The 25,158-nt window shown below is 40.1% G+C and overlaps 1 protein-coding gene across 2 annotated transcripts in view; it reads right to left on the bottom strand.

Annotated features, from left to right (window-relative positions):
- The window catches only part of LOC126928917 (bifunctional heparan sulfate N-deacetylase/N-sulfotransferase), a 371,054-nt gene that overhangs the window by 327,542 nt on the left and 18,354 nt on the right, over positions 1 to 25,158 (bottom strand). For both annotated transcript variants that reach the window (XM_050744798.1, XM_050744799.1), the window contains exon 2: positions 9,147 to 9,208. The gene's annotated coding sequence lies outside the window, so the exon portion shown is untranslated. The remainder of the gene's footprint in view (positions 1 to 9,146; positions 9,209 to 25,158) is intronic.

Raw genomic sequence — 25,158 nt, 5'->3', positions numbered from 1 at the left:
AATAAAGAAACTATCATATGGAAACGATTATCAACACGAATGACAAGTTACAGATTAATACAAAATCATCAAGGAAATTGCATTTTCGAAACAACTTCATCATCTGGAAATCTTCTAGAAAGAGAAAGAATCTCATAACTATAACCTACGTCATCAGCCTAAACGGCTAATCGGTTGAACGGCTTAAGAAATCTCAAACGCTTGAGTGAACTTTTCCAAGACACCAAGAAGCTACATAAAACGATACCGCGTGACGTTGTCTTCATAGGCAAAACACCTATCCAGCAGGTGTTCGCCGCGGGAAATACGCTTCACCAACGATGTTACTTATTATTAAGGAGACTGTGGGTCGCGAGATTCGCGCGAGACCCACGGTTGAACGTGCCAGTTTTGATAAGCGTGGAAATTAGCAAGCAGCGCGGCGCAATTAGTCAGAAGGCCATGAACGTGCCAAAAAGGCTAGTAAACTCGTGGCTTGCTTCGCTGGAACTTCGCGGCGACTTCGAACGTAAATCAAGCGGCGAGTGGCGCTCGGTTTTAGCGGGACACCCGGTACAAACAGAGTCTAAAGGGTTCGTCGGGTGGCGGGTTGCTCGCGAATTAATATCCCTATCTTCTGTTCGTCTCTGTACGACCCCTTTCAGAGGTACACGAACGTGCACTACTGTTTTGCGTGCACGGAACCAACGCCCTCCCCCGCCAGTCTCCCTCCGCTTCTGTTGTACCGATAGTCTCGTGTTCCTGCGACTACGAAGGGGAACTTCGATTTATGACTCTGTGCAAGTTGCTTCGATGAACCTCGATGTTCCTTTGTAACGCCGACTTTCCTTGCTCTTTTGTGCGTGCACTTTGATATCGTGACTGGGAGGTTTGTTCTTTTTAGAGAAGATGATGGATGTTTCGTCGGTGATTGAAAATTGTTGGAGAATATGAAGCTGGATTTTGATATAGGATACAGGTGATCGAATATTTGCAGAAGCCTCTCGTGAATTTATTATCCGTGTTATCTGAAAAATTTGAAATTTCGTCAGCACTGTAATGGAGTATCGTGTGTCACGATTAGATTGGTCGAGTTTGAAACAAATCTTGTATTCTTAAAAACACCATTTCTTATAAGAGTATGTTCGACGACTTTTAATCGATGGAGTAAATATTCTTCGTTTATAAGAGACCAATCCACGAAAGTTAATATTCTATGTATTAACCAATATCGAAGTTCGTATTGGAAGCAATTTCCCCTCCTATTCAAGAAGACACCTGAACCACCCTAATTCCTAATACGTTTAATTCGCCTACAACAATAAACCGTCATAATTAGCGACCATTTAGCAATGGTTTTATAGCTAAAATACCAATTCCGGCAAACATCGCATATTAAGTAGTCTACACGTATATCATCAACTCTTCCTGGGAACTTCTGTTCATAGCTTGATTTCAAGTTGCGCAACGCGAAACGCGTTGCCGTTTCACTGAAACCAGATCGTTCGCCAAAAGACAAATCCATGGCTGGAAAACAGAGACGACGGAGTTTATATCCAAAGTTAATCTGTCCAATTCCATTGTTCTATCGCTCGATGGTTGGTAAGTAAGTCAGAAATTATCCAACCAGGATATTCGCTTTTCGTGTGACTTAACGTTGGCTGTGGTAACAAACGAATGCGCATTTCTTCTTGCTACGGAAACTTGCGTTTGATTCGCGAATAAACAGAAAGAGGAAGGAAGAGGGGAAGAGATAGACGCAGAGTCTCTGTGCTAATCCTGAATTCAGGGATGAACGGTGATACCGCGAATTCCGGAAGTCCCCGGGATTTAGCAGCGCTACGGGAGTTTCGTTGGCGGCACACGGCTACGTTTTCGATGCTCGTCTAACCGCTCTGCCGCGGCCCGCGGTTAAGTGGTTTAGAACATTGCGATCGGCAGCTCGTGGCGGACAATCTGGAAACGTTTCCACGAGGAGACGCACGGTTTGCTGAGCCACCGTATGAGTTTGCCGATTAATTTGACAACAAGCACACGCCGACTGCGGAACTTTGCAAATGGCTCGTACCGTGATTTACATGCCCGTACGGTTTATCGATCTCTACCCTGCCTCGACGAAAAACAAGCTCGTTCGTTCTGCGGACGTACCCGAATTCCCGATGAATTCGAACGGGTGTGTCCTCTGATGAAGTCCCGATCAATTGTGGATTTTGTGACGTATAAATAGCGAAAAGGCATCGATGAATTTTAAAAATATCAGTGATAACTGCAAATTGAAAGACGTCGGTGCATATAGAACTGCGTTGGAAATTCGAATAGTCGTGAAATTTGCGATACTCCGTAAAGACAGGAAAAATAACACAGTTTCAGATATGCTAATGACAATCGTGTGAATTAGACATTCAAAAATCTGCACTGAAATCTCGAATAATCATGAAATCTGTGATATGCAGTATCGAAAAGAAATTTTAGAAATATTAATAATAATCGTGAATTGAAAAACACAGGATTGTGAATCATCCAAATTCGCCCCTGAACGTGTGGATGAAATTTAAAGTAACGTCTTCATGATATCGTAAAAGCGATTAAAATAATCGACGAAGGCAATAGAAACGCTCCTTAAAAGAATCGAAAGACGCAGTGTGTATGCTCTTTTATCGTGCAGGGATGACCGAGAAGAGTGAATGCAATGGACAAAGGTAAATTGCGGCTACAATACAGGGGATAATAAGCGGTCACCCTCCGCACACTTCCATAAAGCGAACGTAAGGGGATATTCGTTTGCCGACGCGTCCATTAAAACGGACTCTCGAGTGGCCGACGGTGGTGAAGGACGTCGGGACCAGAGGCTGTCAGCTCCAATAGGAACTGCCATTAAAACTGATAGAAAGAGAGCTGGTACTTCGAACGGTGCGGCTTTATTATTCTTAACGACTGCCTAGAAGTCTCCCCACGATATTCCCAATAATATCGTGTCGTAAACGTCCGCGTTCAAGGGGGCGACGTCGAACCAACACGAGATGACGTTTTTATAAGATGAGCAAGCGTTCGCGGTAACGAAGATAGCAATGCTACAAATTTTCTACTTACACCGTGGTGTGAAAGATTCCATAAGGAACTACAATATCTTTCGATGACTGATTAGATAATACAATTTTATTCGTTTATCGATTCTGATATCATTTAGTGATTAGGACGGTGTATTTTAACATATCATGGTTAAACAGAGGAATATCTTGGATGCAAAAATATGTGAGAAAAATATGTAAGATTTGAGCTCAAAATATGATCCAAATGAAGTTTTGCGTAAAAACCAACGTTCAGCGCGTGAGTGATGTAGTCATTGAAAACTTTTAGTAGACGTGGATGGATACGTCTTGAAAGTATTTCCGTATTTTTGTCGAAGTGAGCGAACGAAATGATAAAAGAAAATGTGCGTTTCAGTTTAAGTTAATTATTGAATAGCAATTTCGAGTTATGTTGTGTTGCATTGTATGTTACGTTTTAGAATTATTTTCAATACACCCAATGACACTTAACTATTTTACAACCTCTATGCATTCCAGCCCTCCAGAAATAGTTTAATAATAACAATTCCAAAAGCTACGTTAATGCCAAAACTGTAACCCCAATTAGACTAGGGAAGAATGGTCATTGTACCATACCGAATTTAATCAGACTAATGTAATACCCCAAAGACAAGAATTCACGGCACAATCAATCACGACGCACTCTGTATCTTTCGTAACGAGACATCCAAATGTCGTCGAAATAAGCGAAAGGAAGATGGAGTAGCGTTTAATTTCTCACGAAAAGAAGAAAGCTAGAAACGTTGGTGATCTCGCGATAGGTCGATTGTATTTGTGACGACGTGATGACAGCGTCTTCCAGCAGACGACGGTGACGACAACATCAAAGGGCTCGACGAGAATTAGTGTCCGAGCTAGGAGAAATCGAAGACTGGAGGGAGGAAGACGGGCAAGGACGAAGCGCACGGACGTGTGAACAAGGACGGAAATAGAGTACGACGAACAGACAAGGACAAAGAGAGCTGAAGAGATAGACGGCAACCCTTGAGCTATTGATCAACGACCAGCTACCGACAACACGCCCTCTTAATTAAACCCTCTGGGAATCCGAGACTAACGACCCCATGCTTGTAAGTAGAAGAATGTTCGCGAATATCCTGTGAAACAGGACAGGAAAGAAGCCACTGCTGCGATCGTTTCAACTTTCGACGATTCCAACCCTCGGGCGATGGATACCTCGATCTTCGTCAAGTCGAAAGGAACCATACGCTACGGAAACATAGTGTACGGCAAAGATATTTTTTTATCTATGATTTCTCACTTTCGAAGGTTCTGTGTATTAGTTTCAGACGAATGGATATTGGTACTTTGAAATTTTCAGTGGGATTTTCAACTTGTATAAATCACCGGGAATCGGCTTATGAAAGCATTTTGTACATGGCAGATGATCTTTATGTCGATGAGTATTTATCTTTGGAAGTCCTGTATTTTTTTTTCAAGATGAGGAAGATTACAGATTGAGAATGTACGATGATAGAGCGTTGAAGTTGAAAACAAATTGGGTTTCGTTTAGGTATTATAATCGTTGAGCCAAAAATTTCGAGCTAGTCTAATCGATTCTCAGTGATCTTTTATCTTTGAGACGTTCTGTGTTTTATTTCAATATTAGGTTACCAAGTTCGAAATTGTTGATGATATGGTGTCAAAGTAATTGAAGTTAGATCGATGATTTTCTATTTCTGAGAAGTTCTACGTTTCATTTGAAGTTGAAGTTTTAGGATTAAATGCCAGTACTGACGCAACGAAGATAATACAAAAAATCATTGAAAATATAGTTCAACAATTTTTAATATTCCTAAGCACAAATATAACTCAAAACTTTCTTTGCCTGCCACTGTACATCGGATATTGCAACTGTCGAACGAAGAATTTCCGTTTATGAATAACATCCTCTTTGCTTCGTTGCTTTCTTCTCTTCAACGCAGCTCTAGCTTGAACGAACTTCCTCCATTAAAAGAAGACGCAATGAAATTTTTTTAATAAATCTCCCGGCCAGTTTCGTCGGACGGCTAGGATAGTTTATAGTTTCAGGTTGTTGAAGAACGCGTCAGGTATCTCAGAACTCCGACTTCTTCTTCATAATACATAAGTTCAAGGCGAGAGGAAATTAGCAAGGAGAAGGTACGACTTCTCTTTCGCTGGCGACTGAATTTAATATTAACGAGCGCATCGTACCGAATTAAAGGTGCCCGACCGCCTCCCGCTGCCCTTAATTATTCGAGTTGAACGTCTTCCGCCCCTCGGTACTCTCTAATTTCTATTTCTCCTACTAACTCCGTTTTCTCGTCCTTCTTGCACTCTGCCTGCGAAAGTTCCGACCCAGTTCTTCTCGTTCGCCCGCGATAACTCCCGAAAGAGATTGCGGATTCCGAAGATGCTTGATTATCCGACGACAGGCCGATTTGATTAGGCATAATTCATTAAGTTGCTCAATCGATTATTATCAGATATAATGCGTTAATATTTTATGCTCACGCTATAATTGATAACATAGAACTTTCTCTCTGATCATTGATATCGTTGATTTTATTCGATCAACCACGAGAAATAGTCTGTGCGGTTTGAATTTTCAATTTATGAGCGTCTTTACGAATGGTTTGATTGGAGTATTTTTTAGGATAATCCATTATTTATATATTTGATTTGTACGAATCACTTCCATTTGAATCTTGCCGAGCTCTATGTTCTATGAGATAAAATCTCTTTCTCCTATAAGTAACTTTTAAACGATCGAGAGTTGGTCTTTGAGTTTTCAAATATCTGAATTTAACAATGGCTTAAAATAGCTTTGAACGTTCTGCAAATAATCTAAAATTAATTTTGGACAAGCTCCAGCTGAACCTTGAATGTTCTTCGATAATTTGATTTTATCTTGAGTAAACCGTGACCTATCTGAAGAAATGCCTCAAATTTATCTTAAATAAACTTTAAACGTGATATATACACACCTGATATGTTTTTCTCACTCTTTCCAATGACTTTGAACCTCCTGGAAATAACTTCCAGTTGACTTGGATCGTGAAATGAGCCCAACATCGTCTCTAGCTTTTAACGCTCTTAACATGACCTCATACAATCTTCATAAAACCTTGGAGTAATCTCAAATAATCTTGGAAACAAAATACCAAGAGCGTCTTAAGGTCTCTTGCAGAAGGAAACGGAAGTAAGGAGGCTGCTAGCTGAAAATGGCGCGAGATTCAAAAAGAGAGACAGAACATTGCAACGTCTTGCAAGAAGAAGGTAAGCATGGAGGCAAGGAAGGCAGCTCGAAGGCTTCGTTCGTCGAGTAATTAGCGACGCTGGCAGGGGTAACGGTTTATTAGCGCGGAAAGCGACGAACACTGTGCTCGGGTAAATATTCTCGCGCGGCTACGGAGGATGAGAACAGGTCTGAATTTCCGTCAGCTATCGCCCACGAGAAACGCTGGATCCCCGTCGTGTCGTGGGTTTCAGTACCCGTTATCCGTAGCAGTGGGCAATTATGAATTCAAGATGCTCGAATAAAGAATTAAGACGTCAACCGTGAAACGATTTTTCGACGTTTACTTTTCCAAGCTTGTTCTCCTATCGTTGAGGAAATACCAAGTGTTTAAGATGTTCTTATCGATCAATAGTTAATTGGATTTAAAAAGAGGAAATAGCAGAGTACGTGGTGGAGACTGATCGGATTATAGGGTCGATCTCGACTGTATTCTTCGAGAGTCTGGCCGTAAACTCTTCCTGTTTATTCTGTTGGTACTTCGATGAGGAACTGTAACTAGAAGGTTTGCGAGGATTTAAGGAATTAGTTCTGATTAAATTATTTGTAACACCATAACGATCAAAAGAATTACTTGCAACGATCGGTGAGAAATCTCAAACGAGATAAAAGCATGTTTAATTATTCGTATCATATTTTAAACGAAACTATTAATCGTAAATGAAGCGTTCTTCATTTCGTGTGTCTAGCGTGTCAACCTTTTAACGCGGGAGGAGATTTTATCAAAGTATTTTAAGTATATATTACGATATGGATTAAAACGTTATCACGAGAAACGTAGCGTAGATCCCTTCCTGTCCGTGGACACGACGTAATTCATTTTTTTTCTCGCACCGGTATGAAATTATTACACGTTCCAGGAGGTCTGATATGCAAGTAAGATGAATCATGCAATTACCGGCCTCTTTGTTCGGACCAACGGCTCGCAGTGAGATATCCTATTATGCAGATGTGGCAAGAACCGCCGTTTAAAGGAGACTACAAGGCACTTGTTGCCCGTGAAATTTTTCCTGGCTAAGTGACACTTAGAAAACCCGTGGAAAGCTCATCCTTCCAATGAACTGACTGTTTCACCAGAAACTTTGACACCATAACTCGTGGGCTTATGAATAATGAAAACGACGTTTAATATCACTTCCTTCAAAAGTATACGCGTAATTGTTATTAACCAAAGTTGTACTCCTTTCGTCCAAAGCTTGCTTAAGTTTCATATTCACTGTATTATTCAACAACTGATCATCAAAGTAAATTCTTTGAATGTAACGAGAATTTATTCTATGAAGAATAACTAAAATATCGATACTCTGTCTTCTCTTCTCACCTAAACCAAGACTTACGACGAAAGAAGGAAGTTTGGCGAGACATTACAAGCTCAATTTCGAGCGAAACTTTTCGTCGTTCCAGCGACGCTTTAACCCCATTATTACCGTCTTCCTCCGATTGTAGCAGCAATAACTGTCCGCTTCTGTTTCGATCTTTGTCCCCGGCTAGCAGCGCGAGAAAGCACGATCCTCACCCTTTCGTTACACTTCAGACATTCATACCGTAAGTTTCGAAAACCCTCCTGGATCTCGTATGCTCGAGGGTTCAGTAAACAGTCCCGAACAGCTCGATGGAAACGAAACTGTCCGGCGCTGAGGGGCCGCGGCCAGAGACAGGATCAAGGAGTTATCGTGACGGACAACACGGGAAGGATAACACGAGGGAGTAAATTAACAAAGCCCTACGGAAAAGGGATCAAAGAGAGAACATGGAGAAAATGTTTGCGGGTCCAGCAACGACATCAACGTTTCTTTGTTCGTGAACCGTGTGAGGAATTTCGAATGCGTTTAAGTAGCTGTACACGTGGCTTCCGACATCTGTGGGTGATTTATATAAAAGAATAAATTCTTTAGGTATCGTGGTAGAAATTGTAATTAGGTAAATTTGTTTCTTGATATAATGTGTCTTTGTGTCGTGAAATTTATAATCTAATTTCTTTTGTATAGTTTGAAGTTTGTAATAGGATTTGTTTCTATGCTTTCAAGTTTGTAATCTGGTCTGTTCCTATGTTTCGAAATTTGCAATACATACAATTTTTTCTATCGAACGCAATTTCTTTGCGTGGACAACTAAACCTAATGTTAAACAAGTATATTATTAATATTAACTTCGATGCTTTTAAATCGTCCCTCGGTATAGTTTATTATTGCCGTACCCCATTATTTACTAACTGAACGATGAATGTATTTGTTTTTTGTAAAAATGGTTCTAATTTTACTTCATCGTGAAACATGAAAAAAATACATGTTTCTATAAAGAATAATTTTTTGATACAACAAGAATTCTACCTTAAGTAATTAAAATTTAGCGATGAGATAATGACGTTACTCATTCATTATTGCAAATATTCCTGCTGATTTAAGATCAGAATATTAGGAATGATCAAAATTTTTGAAAAAGATGTAGACAATTGAGAATTGTAAAAAATTTATCAGCATAAAACTGGTCCATACTTGAAGATTATAATTTTATGACGCATTTTTTGGTGAAAATACTTCATTCTGGTATTATAGTAAAAACTGCAAGGGCGCTAGGAACGTTTTAAATCCTTTCATTTCCACGGCATAAAGATGCCATTTCCTACGTTCCTCGTGAGTAATTCTAAATATACACTTAATCCACGCGGGAAGATATTCCCGAAGAAAAAGCATTGAAACGAGGGAAGCTGTCGTAACGTGGAGCATCGTAAAAGAACGCGCGCACCCGCACGCGAGACATTTAACCGCGTGTAACGCGGTAAATACTCGGATAGAGAAGTTTTAAGTGGTCGGACTAACCTTTTCACCCCATCGCGACGCTCGGCTCTCGCTTCCTCTGTGGAGTCCTCAGGCCATGCACTCTGCAACAGAGAACAGGAGGAAAAAACGATCAGCGAGGTGATTCGCGCGTGTCACGTTGAAAACAAAACGCGCAGCCGTTCAAAAAAATCCAGCTGATGCGGAAAAGACGTTGGTCGAGGAATTAAACGAGGAATTGCTTCGAAATTAAAAGGAAAGGGGATGCTCCAATGAAAATTACGTACGTTCCGACCGCAAAAGAATAAATTTCATAAAAGTCCAGTTCCTCTCTAACCGCGGCTATGATCGAAGAACTAATGTTGGCAACTTCGGATGAATTTTACATGAATCTCTTCGACCTCCTGAGGGAGGGCCAAGTTAATAGCGCGGTGAAAAGAACTTTGCCTCGTGACCGGTTCGTTGAGAGAAACTCCAAGGTACAGCCCTGTGCAGAAGTGTTAGGACATTTAGGAACAAACAAGGTAAAATTGACAGTTAGTCAGTGAGAAATTATTAAACCTTCTTTGAAGCATTAAGAACTCGCATAGCTACTCGATATTGTAATAAGAAGCTCAGAAGTCAAAGTGATCAATTCCAAGTTTTGTAAACTTTTTCAGATGCGACATTAACATTGATCTTCTTAAAAAAGTAACCGAATTACTTGCAAAGGTTTATTTGTCATAAGCAGATAGATAACATAAATATTCGCGAATTCCAAAGTAAATCTTGAAAGATATCTGTGACATCCTCGCGTTTCTCTATTTTTTAATACACGGAGTTGATTAGTTAATGGCTCCATTCATCGTCCCAGTCAATTTTCATATTCGTATTATTAAACCTTTCGACGATATTTATATTAGATATTCTATCATAATGATTTATGACTTGTACAATTTTATTAATAATGGTGCTATACATATCACCTATACGAGAGAACCCAGGTAACCCAATACTTATGAACGAGAGTGTACAGCAAGAAAACCAGCAATTTGGTTCTTTTGATTCGTTCTCGGCTCTTTTATCATTGTCCCTCGTGCTACGATTTTATTTCGTGTCTTCCGAGCCTAGCCAAATGGCGGGGGCAAGCGACGAAGCCCTTCCTTAATCCTGACACCATCGACGCTACCCGTACGTTCAATGCCACGACGAAGCGAGCAAATAAAAGGATTTCCAAGTTGCCACCAGGTAAAAGTTCGAGGGTTGTCCGTTGGCCTTGCTTCGGGTCAGTCTAACCCTCGTTTCTGTTCGTTCCTCTCCATCACCCCTCTGTGTCTCGTCGACTCGATAAAAGAATAGTAAATTCCAATCTCCAACCCTGTCGCCCAGATATCGATCTGACCTGGCTTCGTTATCGTTCGCGTTTATACGCGAGTCGCGATAAGAGAAAAGGAATAACAAGGTGACGCGCTTTGTAGTGGCAATGTCGAGCTTTCGTTTTACAGTTCCATTGCGTTTCGTGTTTATTTCTGGAACGACCTTTTTTCCCTGCATCTGCCATCGCACCGACAAAGGGAACGTTCGTTTTGTAGCCTGGTTCTCTCGCTGCTGGCCAACGTATACTTTTCGCGTGCGTCAGGAGTTTCGCCGGAATGAAAGTGGCTTTGTAGAGCGTACCGGTCTAACGATTTCATCATTTACAGAATTTTTGGAAGTGCTGGTCTGCGAAACTAGAAGTCGCTTTTGGAAGAAAGACTGATACTTTGGAAAATTGAAGTTTCCACGTTATGCACTACACGAACGTATTATTATTTCGGTCAATTTACAGTCGCACTTGATACCATAAAGATGGAAACTGTTGCTCCTACTAAACACAGAAGTATTTTTGGCGAATATAAAAAGACGATCGCGACGATACAACTATAAAGTTAATTCATCCAACGAAACACTTACGTTTCTCTGATTTGTCCACCCTAAGGAAACTATTATTTCTAACATTTCTATCAGAATCTAACTACGTGTATCAATTTAGAACAGATCGCGATCTAACTATCTGTTTCTTGTCTCAATAGCACAAGAGAAACTTCGGTGTTTAGCCAAGCGTTTAGTTTAGCCAGTTTAGCCAAAGTGAAGCCTCTAACGTACACGAGGTCGATCTCTGCTATTCTATCACTCTATTCACAATCCCACATAGTATGTTCGATTCTTCTCTTCATTAATTTAATTAGTTACGACCATGAAAGTCTCACATTACGATTGAGAGTTGAAGATACCTTATAAGTTCTTTATCTTCTAATCTTTCAATCCTATTTCCTCCCAGATAATTTTGCTGAATCAAACAGTACAGCTTCTTAAAATTCATCATTGAATTACGATAAATACATATAAGAATTCGATCGTCTACCTTCGCCATGCAAATCAGAAAGAAATATTTAATAGGGATAGACTTGCATGCACGATCAACGACGTCGTCTGAAACCGTTCTGGATCGTTTTGTTGAAAGCCAGCCGCTCGAAAGGGACGTTTCCGACCGGCGATTCCGAGAACGTGCTGTTAAATTTTAATTACACAGTTTCGAGGGAAACGCGGCAGAGACTGGCTGCCATTCGCCAGGAATAAAATGCGAAAAAGGGAAAAATGGCGGGCCATAGGAGGAACAAGGCGTAGAATCGAAGAAACGACAGCTTTCCAGCTTGCGAATTTCGAAGGTTAACACCGAAAGTTCGCGAGGCCCGTTGTCGTTCGGAACTTTGTTCAAAGTTGTCGCATGAATTTGACCGGTTCAATTTCGACAGTCGGACCGACAAGGGCCTACCCCTTAATATTGCACGACCTGCAGAACCGTTTGTCCCGAATATCGAACCACGCGACTTCGTTTCCGCCACTCTATATACAACTCCAACAATTTACGTCTGTTTTATTGGTATTTTACTGTGCCTGGTAATTTAAACGATTCACATGGATGGCGAAATGTTCCACCGTGAATCAACGACGAGTACTTGTTGCTTGGAATGAACGACTCGAGATTAACGGGGGAAATTAAAACGGATGACGACTGCGTCGTCAACAGCGAAGTCAAATTTACCGAGCAACTTCAATTTTGGCAGACACGTCAAGAGCAGTCGTAGATTCGCACTGGAGTTCGCCGAGGAACTTCAATCTTGGGAAATTTGTCACAAACGACGTTAGCGGTCTGGAAAGCTTTCAACGACTTTTGTTGCTTGATGTAATAATAGAACTATTTAATATCATTGATTACGGAAATATACGCGCGTTTTTGGTAAATACAGATATCGATTATTGCGATTATACAAAGTACTTCAAATTTTCAAAAGAAAGAAACTCAATCCAGAAATGAAAATGACGGGTGAATGTTTTATAATGTTTGGCTGTGTAAACGCTTTGTTACAAAGTTGTTAACAAATATTGACCATAGATTGAATGGTTCGTATAACACACGTAATATGCGATATTGATGGAAGGTTTTTTACAAATGTTCATATACTTTCGCCAGTGTGTGTGTGTGTATAAGTCATCATAAATACACATCATAAATCTATAGATTACTGTTAAAAGAGAAACAAAACGGGAGAAAACACATGGTTTAAAGTCGAATGAATTACCTGAATTACCTTGAATAACGTGTTACAACAGAGCGAGTGGACAGATCGATTTTCCATCGTGCGAGGAAAAAGAATCAGCCAGTGGCTCTCTTTTAAACATTTAATTGCGGAAAACACAAGCGAAATTAACAATTACGGGAAGCAAGGTGCGAAAGTAATTGGATGCATATTGCATCGTTAGCACGTACCGGTGTCTCGTTAAAATTAACGAAAGAAAGACAAGGAGAAGGAGGAAAAATGGAAGAACGCGAGAGAAGCGTAAAATAAACCGTGGTAGCCAACGATTTTGCGCGAGAATAAAAAATTGCTCTGGCCGTATCACGACGCGAACGCAATTAAATAAGTACCATTACATTGGAAAGCATAACCCTTGACACGGCAGCGCGCCGATAATTCTGCTAATTGCGTGTCGATTGAGAAAATAATTTCGGACGATCGCGATGCATCGCGATTAATAGCTCTCAAATAGCCTTCATGATACTCATAAATGCTTGAAAATCAGATAAAGAAAGTTGCATATGTTGCACTGAATTCTTTACGTAACTCCTTTGTTGAATAGAGTTAAAGTTCACGAAGAATAGCGTTCATAATTTGAAAAAAATTGTAACATTCTATAATTCAATTTTTGATGGTAAAAATTACACGCCTATTTAGATATACTATATTATAATTCTTCAGTTTAGATAATTTAGGTGTTATAAATGACATATAAATGAATGAGTGTAGAAGCCTCTTAATCTATCATGTTCTGAAAGTACCTTAAATTACCACTTTAATAAAATATTTCTACAGAATAAAAATGTTTGTAACTCCGATATTAATTTAGTTAAAAGTAACTTATGTGCAGTTCTACCGCTAATTATAAAAGGCATTTGTGTTTAGCACATGTGTCTTAAATATGTTTTAAATATGTAGAACAAAACCACCAGTAAAAATTAAAAATCATATAATACAGACCGCAAACAGATAATTCCTTATTTTATGTTTAAACGAAGATTTCACCTTTTAAAATAAAGTTATATTTTCTTCAAAAATTCGAAAAGCCACATCTAACCTGTCAACCAAACCACTAAATAAACTAACGCTAAACCACGAAATACGCTTCGATTCCACAGAGAATTCGATTCAAACTCCGTGTAGTTCGCGTAGATTTCAGAGATTCACGAATCCTCAAACAACGCATCAACAACCGTGTCGAACCCACCTTATCCCTCTGCTTAATCACTGGAGAACGACTCATACATCAACTTCATAATCCTGGGCAAACATATCCGAGAATTATGGGTGTAAATCGAGCAAAAGGGACCGGAAACATCCTTCGTGGCCGGAATGGGAAAAAAACTCAGTATAACGGGTGGTGTTAGACGAACGTTATTCACGGGCGAACTAATCCAGAGAAACGGGGCCACTGGTCGATACCTCGATATTTAGAGTTATTGCTCGATCGTGGGGAATTTCCGTTCCGTGCTCGTAATCGATGTAACGCCCGCCGCTTTATTGCCACGTTCCACTAGCCGTCGCCTCGTTGTGTACACATCCTGACGTCTTTGTTTTACCGTGGCAAACAACACGTGAGAATATAGAACGAACGTTTAGCACCGTCTCATAATTACTGTCATTACGCTTGCAGTCTACAACGTCTTCGAATATGAGGAAGGACGTATTCAGAATGTCAGGACGGATGTTCGCGTGGACGAGACACGTGATTTGGGAAATTCGCGATGATAGGAGAAATTGAGGTTACAAGACGGATCTGGAGCATTGATTCGCTTCACTGCACTGTGCGCTACTACATACACTTTCCTAACTGTATTTCTAAATTTTATTCCATCATCCTCTTGATGGTTTGTGTTTCAGACGGTAGTTTCACGTTTCAAAATTTGGGGTTAGTAGTTTCGCGATTTTAGCGGATAAAATAATATTTAGAAATATTTCAGTGTTCCAAGTAATTGATACTACAACTCCGACTAAAGCGTGAAACTGATACCAGAGAATGGAAAACAATGTAACGCAGGATGTAAATCTATAAAATTCCCGTGAAAAATTACGAATTCATCGTTTTGATATTTGTAGTATTATATAACCTGGATAAACTGGCAAAAATATACAAGATAAAGTTCGATTTTGCAGTAACAATTTTGGAAACATTTTTGACAATTTTAAGATACAGATGCAATTCTAAAGAATCGAATTATAAGAAATATAAATTCCGAATTTCCCATTCAAGATAACTCTCGTTACTCAGACATTCTTGAAGAATCTATAGAGCTACCTCATATATCTTCGATATACGTCAGGAGCAATTGTGATTTTTGAGTGGCTTTACATATTGCACGTCGAATAAAATCCTAGCAATATGTCTTCAAATCCTTATCGAATGTTCCGACTTCAGCGAATTTGCAATACCAGGAAATACTTGCAATACGTGCTAACGTTTACAATTACGAATTCGAACCAGTTCCAAGTATATTCACGTTGAAAACAGGACCCTTTAATACTTCAAATCCACCATGTAAGAAACTCATCGACGAAGAAGCGAAGTTAATCGATCGATAAATGAACACGAAGCAAATGTAGAATTTTCTACGCAATTGCAAAGTCATCTTTTAGTTAAATACGGCGAGGAGAACAAACTATGAGAAAGGTAGATGGTGGTTAGTTTAAAGGGAAACCAATAACGCAAAAGCCCCCGTTCTGCTGAAAATCAAAAGAGATTCCGGCCAGTGTCATGGGCAGCGGAAATTGAGAAAAAATATCTGGTCGTTGCGAGCTTCGAGTTCGTTTCGCTTCCGTTATTTCCGTCGTATGGATGAGAGGAGAGTAACGAAAGGAAGGGAAGGATAGAAGGAAAAAGCGAGAGAAAGAGAACAGACGGACAGGCGCGAGTGTGGCTCGTAGCCCGCGGTAATAGGGTTGGCCACTCGGTATTACGAATGTAATTTATTTTACTTCACCTGCGATCCTTATCACGACGTCCGGCTTATTTAAACGACTGAACGACCAATAAAAAGAAAAGAAAGAAATCGTGAGAGTCGGCTAGCCTGTTCGGATCACGTTTCGTCGATTGAAACCCCTGTAGAAAGGGCTGGTTGCTTTCTCAGCTCGAAACTACGGCTATACACAGTCCCCATACCGTGTATTTCGACCATTGTTTGCTGAACGCACGCGACCACCGAATGTCAACCGATTGAACGGGTTTCACGTGATCGCAGCCAGAGACTATATTCCCGGTGATCGTCGTCTAATTATAGCTTGGATGGGTGTAATCGTAATAACGTCACGATTAGTCACGACCGCTGCTCTATTCCGGTCCGACGATAATCATCGTCCCTTCAACCAGCGTCCAATTATTGTGAGTACGCCATCGTTATGGTCGTCCATGTCTACTTATCAACGAGTTATACGTCTTACGCGCGTCTTGTAATTGTCATACGATGATCGATCGATGGCTACGACAGAATATCTCGTATTTCTTCTCGAGTTTCTCGGTTAATATATTGTGCAGCGATAGCGGAATATCATTGCTATTTGTATTTCATCGTTATAAAGATGCGTAATTGGAAACTATTATTTCAAAGCAGAATTATCTTTTACTACCAACAATTCGTAATTAATTTTAAAGTATTTAATGCGCGACATAAACAGCCACTGTGTATGGCTGACAATAAAATCCTGACCCGTAGTTTGTTAAATGATCTAACCCCTTATAGCCAAAATGTTTTATCTGAATCTATAGCTTTTTACTGTAATCCGACGTCCAGGAATAACAAATTATAAACAAATCACTTAATCCTGGAATAATAACACATTGATAATAACGCAATAATTTGTAACTTTTAGAAATTAGCTATACAACCGCTCCGACACGTTTCCAAGAAAGTTGCCTCAGTAATTTCAATCTCTACTACTGAAACTGGCTAAAGTGATGTCTGACCAGTACCGCGGTCTTTCTACTTCAGCGTCAAAGAATGATTTATAGCAAAGGCTAGTGGTACACTCGTTAATCACTCTGCTCTACGCGGACGATTAATTTCCATGGACCTGTACTCAAAAGGAACTGTCTTCGGGAGTCGAGAAGGAAATTGCTCGCTCTTTAGCGCGAGCCAAGGAAGCATTATGGTAATAGGCCAGATAAAGACATCGAGCAAACGCATGGAAGGATGAAGGATGCATCGCGTGACCGCGTTGCACACGTGTCCTACGATCGTACCGCGTAACGAGTCTCCTTCGTGTTCTTTTTTTTTTTGCTCGTCTAGTCTGTCGCGTGAAGAGCGCGTACAAAGGGCCCGGCAGACGATACACGCTGTGCAAACACTGGCGAACAAGGGAGACCGTTTCCAGTACCTTTCTAATGATCGATGCGCGCCGCGAACGCTACGTTGACACCTCTCGGAGTTCTTTCAGAAAAGAATCATTATACCGTGCAACTGTGATGCAACAAAAGGAGCGTCATGCTTGCAAAGGAACACGGGGATACCAGATGGAAGGAAAAGGTGCGCGAACACATCGGAGATTAAACCGTGATACAGAAAGCACCAAGCAGCTGATAATGCGAGAATCGTTATAAACAGAACAGGCTACATTTATTAGAATTAGTCGGTGAACAGGCTTTGCGACACGGTTAGAGACGATAGCTATTGTGGAGTATCGATCGAACATTTCTGCCATCCCTTGTTACATAGGCAAACAGATATAACTTCTAGAACATCTGATATCTAGTACAAACTGAATTCTTTCATTCTATTGCTTTTATTTTATCATAAATCTATTATTTTATTCGCGACATATGTGTGTTATCGTTTAAAATACTAAATAAGTCTCTTCAATATTTTAAGAAACGCAATGAGTATATATTCTAATAACTATGGCCTCAAGGGTATACTAGAACTTGTGTCTTCAATTAAATAAATATTTCACGCGAGATTAAACCTGTACCCTGTAAAAGGACTCGTACAATAAGACAATCGTCTACGTAACTCCATGGGACTATATAAAAAGTATCGTTCATCGTCCACTTGACAGCGAACAAGAAAGAAGAAAAAACACGGTCAGGTAATCGCGTTAAAGCAATGGTAGAAAAGTAAAGATTTTGAAGGAACGCGAGCCCGCATCAGTGGCAGACTTCGAGCAAACCGAAACGGGCCAATTTTTCAAAGCGCGGGCGATCAGCATCGAATCTCGTTCCCGGTGCACGTTGACCAAGTATCCGACGGTCGGGAGAAAATTCCTATTTACCGGCAAACAGCCAATAGCAAAGGCCAATATTAGCACGCAGCAAATATCGCCGGCACTCCTAGCCGCTGCCCCTGTGAAAAGTCTTGATACGTGGGCGGCCCGCTTCCTACCTATCATTTGACTAGCCGGCTACGCGACTGGAAAATTTCTCGTTTACAGGCTACCGATATGGTATCGGCATCGGTACATTGGACGTCGAATTGAAACAGCAGCGAACTCTATACTTCGCCGAGCAACTGATCAAACAAGACACTCTGTATTCGTATTTACTCGTTCAGTTATTCAAGTCTCATTGCAATGGAAGTCGAAGATAGCGGCGGTGAAATGTGATAAATGTTTGTTAATTAAAAGCTGTAATGGAAATTGGAACTATTAGGTCATCCCGTAAGTTCGTGCCGACCTTTGTGTATACATTTCATATTTTAAAGAAAAACAAGAGAACTTTTATCGAGACGGAATAATGAAAAATGGGAAGAAGTTGTACAACGAGAGGGGGATTACATTTTCTCATGAAACTGAAAGGTATGTAAACAATCTTAACATATATAACCGCTCGAAAAACGGCACGAACTTATGGGATGACCTAATAATTTTTGGGATTTAAGATAGACGACAGATAGATTTAGGTAGATTCAAGGCGGTTGATTATCTAATAGAATAACGCATGAATGATAGATTAGCGTAGGTATATTCACAGCTAGTGTCTATTTAACTGCACCAAAGCAAACAATGATCGATTGTCAATACATCGGTGCTACTTGCTATGCACTTAATATAAATGCGTTATGTAACTGATAATATGTAACACGTACATGATCATCACTTAATCAACTAGAACTACCAAATTCGACGAAATAACTGACTTTAGGTTTTTCATTGACGAGTGACCTATGTATTTAATTTATATTTAATGATTAAATTTATACACTTGGTAATTCACTAATCATAATACAATTTGATATCGTTCGTGCATTTTATTATTAAACGCGTTTGAAGATTTTAAGTCCACGGTCAGTTTAAGTAGTAACGGTTGATAATGATCAGACACCGCTAACGTCTCTACTTGGTGAGCGCGACGAAAACCGCTGATACGGCGCAGTAACTAAAGACATCTGTGAGCAGCGAATAACGTAAATCATAAGAGGGTAACCGGTACGCAGGATATACCTGACGGGGCGTGTCGACGAGATAAAGCAGCTGGATGAATTCATCGCCCATTGACACGAGAATGGTCTTACTTACCTTACGGCGGCGTGAACGCGACACAGGGCAGATTACATCTATCCCAAGGGTGTTCGACGAAATACCAACCACGAGCCAGCCAACCAATGACACCCGTACACCTCCACTCCATTACGATTCGTCGAAGAAAAGCGCTTTAGCCGCTAGGCCAAGCGTTTCGTTTCTTCCTCCGTGCCACGATTTCCCCATTTTACACGCCAGACAACGTGCGTGTCCGTAGTGGGTGTACGACTGCTTTATGACGAGCCTCCAGTCATGCAACCGAGATTATCTGCCAGCCGCGCAGAGCAATAGCTCAACGGAGGCGTTCGACGAGGTTGCGGGGAGAAATGGCTCTGATAACATTCAGAACCGCGGCGAGATAACGTAATGTTGGTAATGGGTCGTTGGATCGGGGCTAACAGCCCGTAAGAAACGACGCGATCGAGGACAACATTTGGCTGTTTCTCGTTGTCGCCATTTCGATTTCCTTGAATAGCGTCACTGTGGGAGTAAACACGGATGAAATAGATCCAGCAGCCAATACAACCTTTTATTTCGTGTCCAAGAATTGTAGATGAAATTCGTGGTTTCATTGAAAAATTAGCGGCTCAATGGAAGATAAGATCGCCATGTAATGGTAGCAGCAATTGAAATTACAAGTAAATGTAGGAATAAACACAAGGTAGAATATTTTATAATTGCAGATGAGAAGTATAGATTCTATATTTTTATAATACTTTTTTGTTCATCCCTCTGTATTGTAGATTGAAAGATCAAACTATCAAATATTGATTGGGGTGGTAATTCCGATCTTTTTCTCCACATGCCTCCACGTTTTATTTTTACGTGTCGTGATTTTATAAATGAAACTATTAATTATGGAGACAGTTGGTTTTTCCATGTTTGCTCTGATAATATTAATCGAATCGAGTCTATCGAAATTCAGATTAGAAAGTAGGCAAATTTTATCATATAACATCGCGTGAAATAAAAAGTTACATTCGGGAGACTTTGAAATTTTGTCGACAGTATAGCAAGTACTTGCTCTATGTTGAAGCTTCAAGTATCTTACGAACGAACGACTAAATCTTATTCCACGCACTAATTCGAACAGGAGATCGCAATTTCGATGGAATAATGGGATGTAAGTAACGAGATCGTAGGTAAGATACTTAACGATTGCATGCGTGACTGTATCGACGACGATGTGCCTCCATTTTTCAGTCACGTCGGCGCGTTACATTATCTAAATAGACGATGAGCAGTCACGCGATAGTAATTCTCGCATAGAGTAGTTCCCACCGCAAGAAGTTCATATTTCATTATATTTCAATGGGATCGATTGCTTCGTCGTACGTTGAAACGTGTAAAACCGTAAAAATCAGTCAAAATATCAAGATCCAAGATAGCTAGGATTTAACGAGACATATACAGCCCGCTGTGAAATTAGCTTACACATCAAGATAATTATCAACGTGTCCATGTGTTAACAAAAGTAAAGGAACACATTGATCTTTCCTTTTGACCGATAATCAATAACCCATTAGCGGTCTAGGAACATTAATTACTGCTTCATATGTGATCGATACACATCACACTCCAGGTGTAATTTACAATCAAGCTATAATGTAACAAGCTATCTAATGTCGTCGAGTTACAATTTATCGTATCGTAATAAACGTCGTTGTTCGTCGCGTATGCGACAGTGACAACCGCTCTAAAATGCAATTTCTGTCCAGTTTTGTTAGATACGAGGATCGAGGTCAGTCTAAATACGGCATCCCGGGCATTATAAATAGTAAACTCTTCTCCCTGTTTCATTTACCTTCCGCTTTGTGCGAAGGCGCTTCTAAAACGCTTTGGAAAGGTTTTTTCAGTTCTGGTCATGGAGAAGGGACAGGATGAAAAGGAAGGGGTTCGCCACTGAAACGGACGTTTAAAGTGGTGTTTACAACACTGACAACGCTGACATACTGAAAACTGAAACAGTCGAGAATTTAAGATGACACGAAACGTTTTCATCGACCAATCAATGTCTGAACGTACACGAATGCTTCTCCAATAAAAATTCCGTTGTTGAAAACATAGCGAAACGTTTTTCGATATCGCTATTTGTTCCGAAATTGAACGGTTTTTAACTTCTGTGTTCTGAGGCAATAAATTAACGTCTCGTACGTTGATCGAGATTTTTCGAAGATCCAATGATATGTTTTTTACTATATCGAATTTGAAAAATATATTGGAGATAAAGATATATTTTAAAGATATATTAACCAGACACTGAATCAGTTTGTAATATACTATTATAAGTACGACGATCATGAAGGATAAAGTCGCTGTAGTTTCATTTATCTTTAATTTTATAATTAAAATACATGTTGCCAATAATAACCAAGTGTCCAAGTACCTCAGTGTACGTGCAGAGTGTTTGGAAGGCTTCGAAGCGTAAAACTTCGTTCTTCAAGTGTAAATTCTTGATAATTAGAAACATAGAAGCATCTGCTCTGTATCATACATTTCTAGGTGCAAGAGCCACTCATAGCCAATCCCAATTCCACTCCTCAGCGATCAAGCGTAAAGACGATGCATTACAAATTGGAACAGTCAAGCATTAGGTATAATTCCAGTTAGCCGTTTCACGGTTCACAGGAATGTAACATCGATCGAGTATACATCCGTGTGCCGATGTTGACCATCAGCCCGTCTTGAGTAATTAGAACGGATGACCTGTCGCCTTCTTGCCATGCGGCGAAATGATTATTGATGCCATGCACGAGAAATTCGAATCGTAAACCGATCCTAGCCGCTGCAACGTAACAACCGACATCTGAGAAAATCAGCGAACAAAGCTGTCTCGCTGTGAATCTCATTTTGGAAGCGATCTCGATGATCAGATTTCTCCAAGTCGAACAAAAGCCAACCAGCTTACGACGAGACGAGATGATCAAAGCCGCGAGACAGTGCACGAAACGTTCCACAATATTCCGCGTTACGAAACAAACTACGTGCAAACGATCAATCTCAATTTACGAGAATACGTGATACGCGAATTCCATACTGCCGTCAGATACCAATAGGAAAAACCAGCGTGAGATACTAATAAAACCACGATACGTGTTATTTTGCATACAGCCTTCGCAGAATATTTAGATCAAAGTTTGAAAAAAATTTGTTTGTTCTTTGCAAATTCCAGCTTCATTCTCTGAGATATTCCATAGCCGATTAATAGACTGCGAATTCTTGTGTCAATTCATATTACCTTGATCGAAGTGATTAAAAAAGTGAAATGGAGATATGCTTCGCCTAAATACTGTAACACACGTTTTACCTTGATTTTGCAAATATCACTACAAATGCATAAACATTCGCCATTTATACATCTATAAATGCAAGTATTCTACTAATTAATAATACATTTCTGTATGATTGTGCATAATGAGTTACTCTATATAACCGCTAATCTATCCAATCTCTTCCATTTGCCACACAAATTTTCTACGAATACCATGGTAAAAAATCTTTATTTTCGCGAGATGGCAGTTCACTTGGTCGCTCGTGATTTAATATTCCCAGAATGCGTTTCCCGGAGCAACTTGTTACCCGTGACAAATGCAAGAACGCGGCCGCGTAGCGTCAAAAGCGATGGATCGCGTGATCTCACGCGCGATCGTATTTACGCGGCCGGCGTAACGATCCGCGGTGTGAATCGGCGACAGTGACAAATTGCCCCGAAAGATGCAACGATCGCGCTATCGTGCCTCTGAATCATATCCGATACTTCCACCAGGATATATCAGGAAGCTTATTACACGTCGTTACTCGTGCACCGTGATATCCACGTTTCCACGAAAAAATTGTATTAAGATGCCACGAGCGTATCAAATGGGTGGAAAAAAGAACGACGAACGACTTTTCCGTTCTCCAGGCGAAATAGTCCACAGCTCAACACGGACACTAGCGCACGATCGCATCAATGAGCCGGATTCCAACCCCTCGCTAGCCACTTTCCTGGCAGAGCAAAGGTACGCGAGGGGTGAGCGGACCGTTACAAGAGAGAGCCGAGGGTAAATGGTCTCCATTGTACTTTTAAACGCCCCTGACTTCGGCTCCCTTCGCCCACGACCTCCGACATTCAACCTGGCAACCCCCACCCAACGTGTCGTCGGCCAACCATCCCAACTCCTTCGCGATTATTCAGCGATGACAAACGACTGTCCTATCCTACCAGGTTTCATAATCACCCCCTTCTTCCTCTTTCATCGCTGTGTTACCTGCAGAGACTCGAATTCCCGCGACCACCACTGCGTCGAACTCTTAGCTAGACATCATTCCTTATTTTTGTTCGCCGGAAGATAAATTGACGAGAGATTCGGTGGCAAGTTGAGATAGCAAGATGAGGAAGGTACGGTTAAAAAGAGGCCAAGGGAAAAAGAAGTTGGGAAACTGCTGTTTCAGTTTGCGGAGACAGAAGGTATCGCTGATTAACACGTTACCTTCTGCGTTCACCATTTAGACGATTTTGCCATGGAATTTGTTCGGTATTAAATGACTTTAAATACTGAGAAGTTTCATAATGACAGTGAGATTAATTCTTGTAGCTCGTAACAATGTTAACTGATTTCTATAAAATTTTCAGCGTGTACATAAAAAAATTAAATCTTTGAAATGTGTTGTTTAAATTTTCCAGGTAAAAGTGTTCAGGTCCAAAACAAGTCCAGGTAAAAAACGACCTTTGCATTTTTCTTCGCGATACCGACTAATCTTTTTCCAAAATTTTGTTTATACGTCATCTACTAAATTAATCCATCTAATCCCTAAAGAAGCTCGAATCGTTTGAATCAATTTCAAAAAGTTCTTCTGTTCTAAAGAGTGTCCAAATATTAATGGGAGCCACTGTACCTAAACTATAACAACCAGATTTCTTATAAGCCGGAGTATATATTGATTTGTACTACCGTCCCTGTATATTGATTACTACCATTCTGCCAATTTATGGATAACAAATTACGCTGAAGAGAATGAAGAGTAGATGATATAAATGAAATCATTTTCATTAGTGTTCCCATTCAAACAGACTAAATAGGTTTCCTATAAAGCGAAGCGTATATTGATTTGTACCACTGCCACTCTATATTGATCATTATCATTCTGTCAATTTAATACCAGACAGCAAATTATTCTCTATAGAATGAAAAATAGATGTTATAAATAAAGTCATTTTCATTACTGTTCTCATTCCACTGCTCAATATTCATTAAAATACATATTAACACCATGAAGTACGAATATGGCGTCAAGCAGGTAACACGCATGTTATAATAAACTAGCGATTCCTTTTATCTCGCACGAGCACGAACGGAAACATGTGTAAACACGTCTGGGCGTTTGCTCATTTTTCCCTCCGAAAACCGCTCCATTTTCATCGAGCATAATTCACCCTTATGGAGGATGACTCGCGCGCCCCATGAAAATTTCTGCATTCCAGTACGCTGCTAGGGTGAGATAAACTTATCGATCGATATCGAAGCGTGAGAGGATAACGCGCGACCTTAACTCAGCTGTAATTTTCGTACGTTAACCGAAGAGGAAACCGATTTCAGCGACCACGTATGTAGATTTCCCGTGGCGATATGAGCAGCCGCGCCTACTTACAGTAACTCACGAAAGTATTTGAGCACATATGATAGAAAAGTTTCGTGTGCATATTGTGAAATTCGATTAACACTGTAATAACTGTAAAGACACAGCTATGATAATTATATTGATAAAATTCAAATCAATCTGAAAATACATATTGTACATGTCTATCTGTAATTTCATTAGCACTGTAACGAAATACGATTATAATGATTGTAATGTCAAAATTTCAAACCAATCTGGAAAGATATATATTGTATACATTATACAAGATGTATTATATGTGTATGACGTAATCATCGAAACATATTGAAATTTCTAGCACTCTAATGAAACACGACTGCCACGATTATATT

Source organism: Bombus affinis, chromosome 2, assembly GCF_024516045.1.
Source record: "Bombus affinis isolate iyBomAffi1 chromosome 2, iyBomAffi1.2, whole genome shotgun sequence".
Lineage (NCBI taxonomy): Eukaryota > Metazoa > Arthropoda > Insecta > Hymenoptera > Apidae > Bombus > Bombus affinis.
This window is presented reverse-complemented; position numbering and strand designations above follow the sequence as displayed.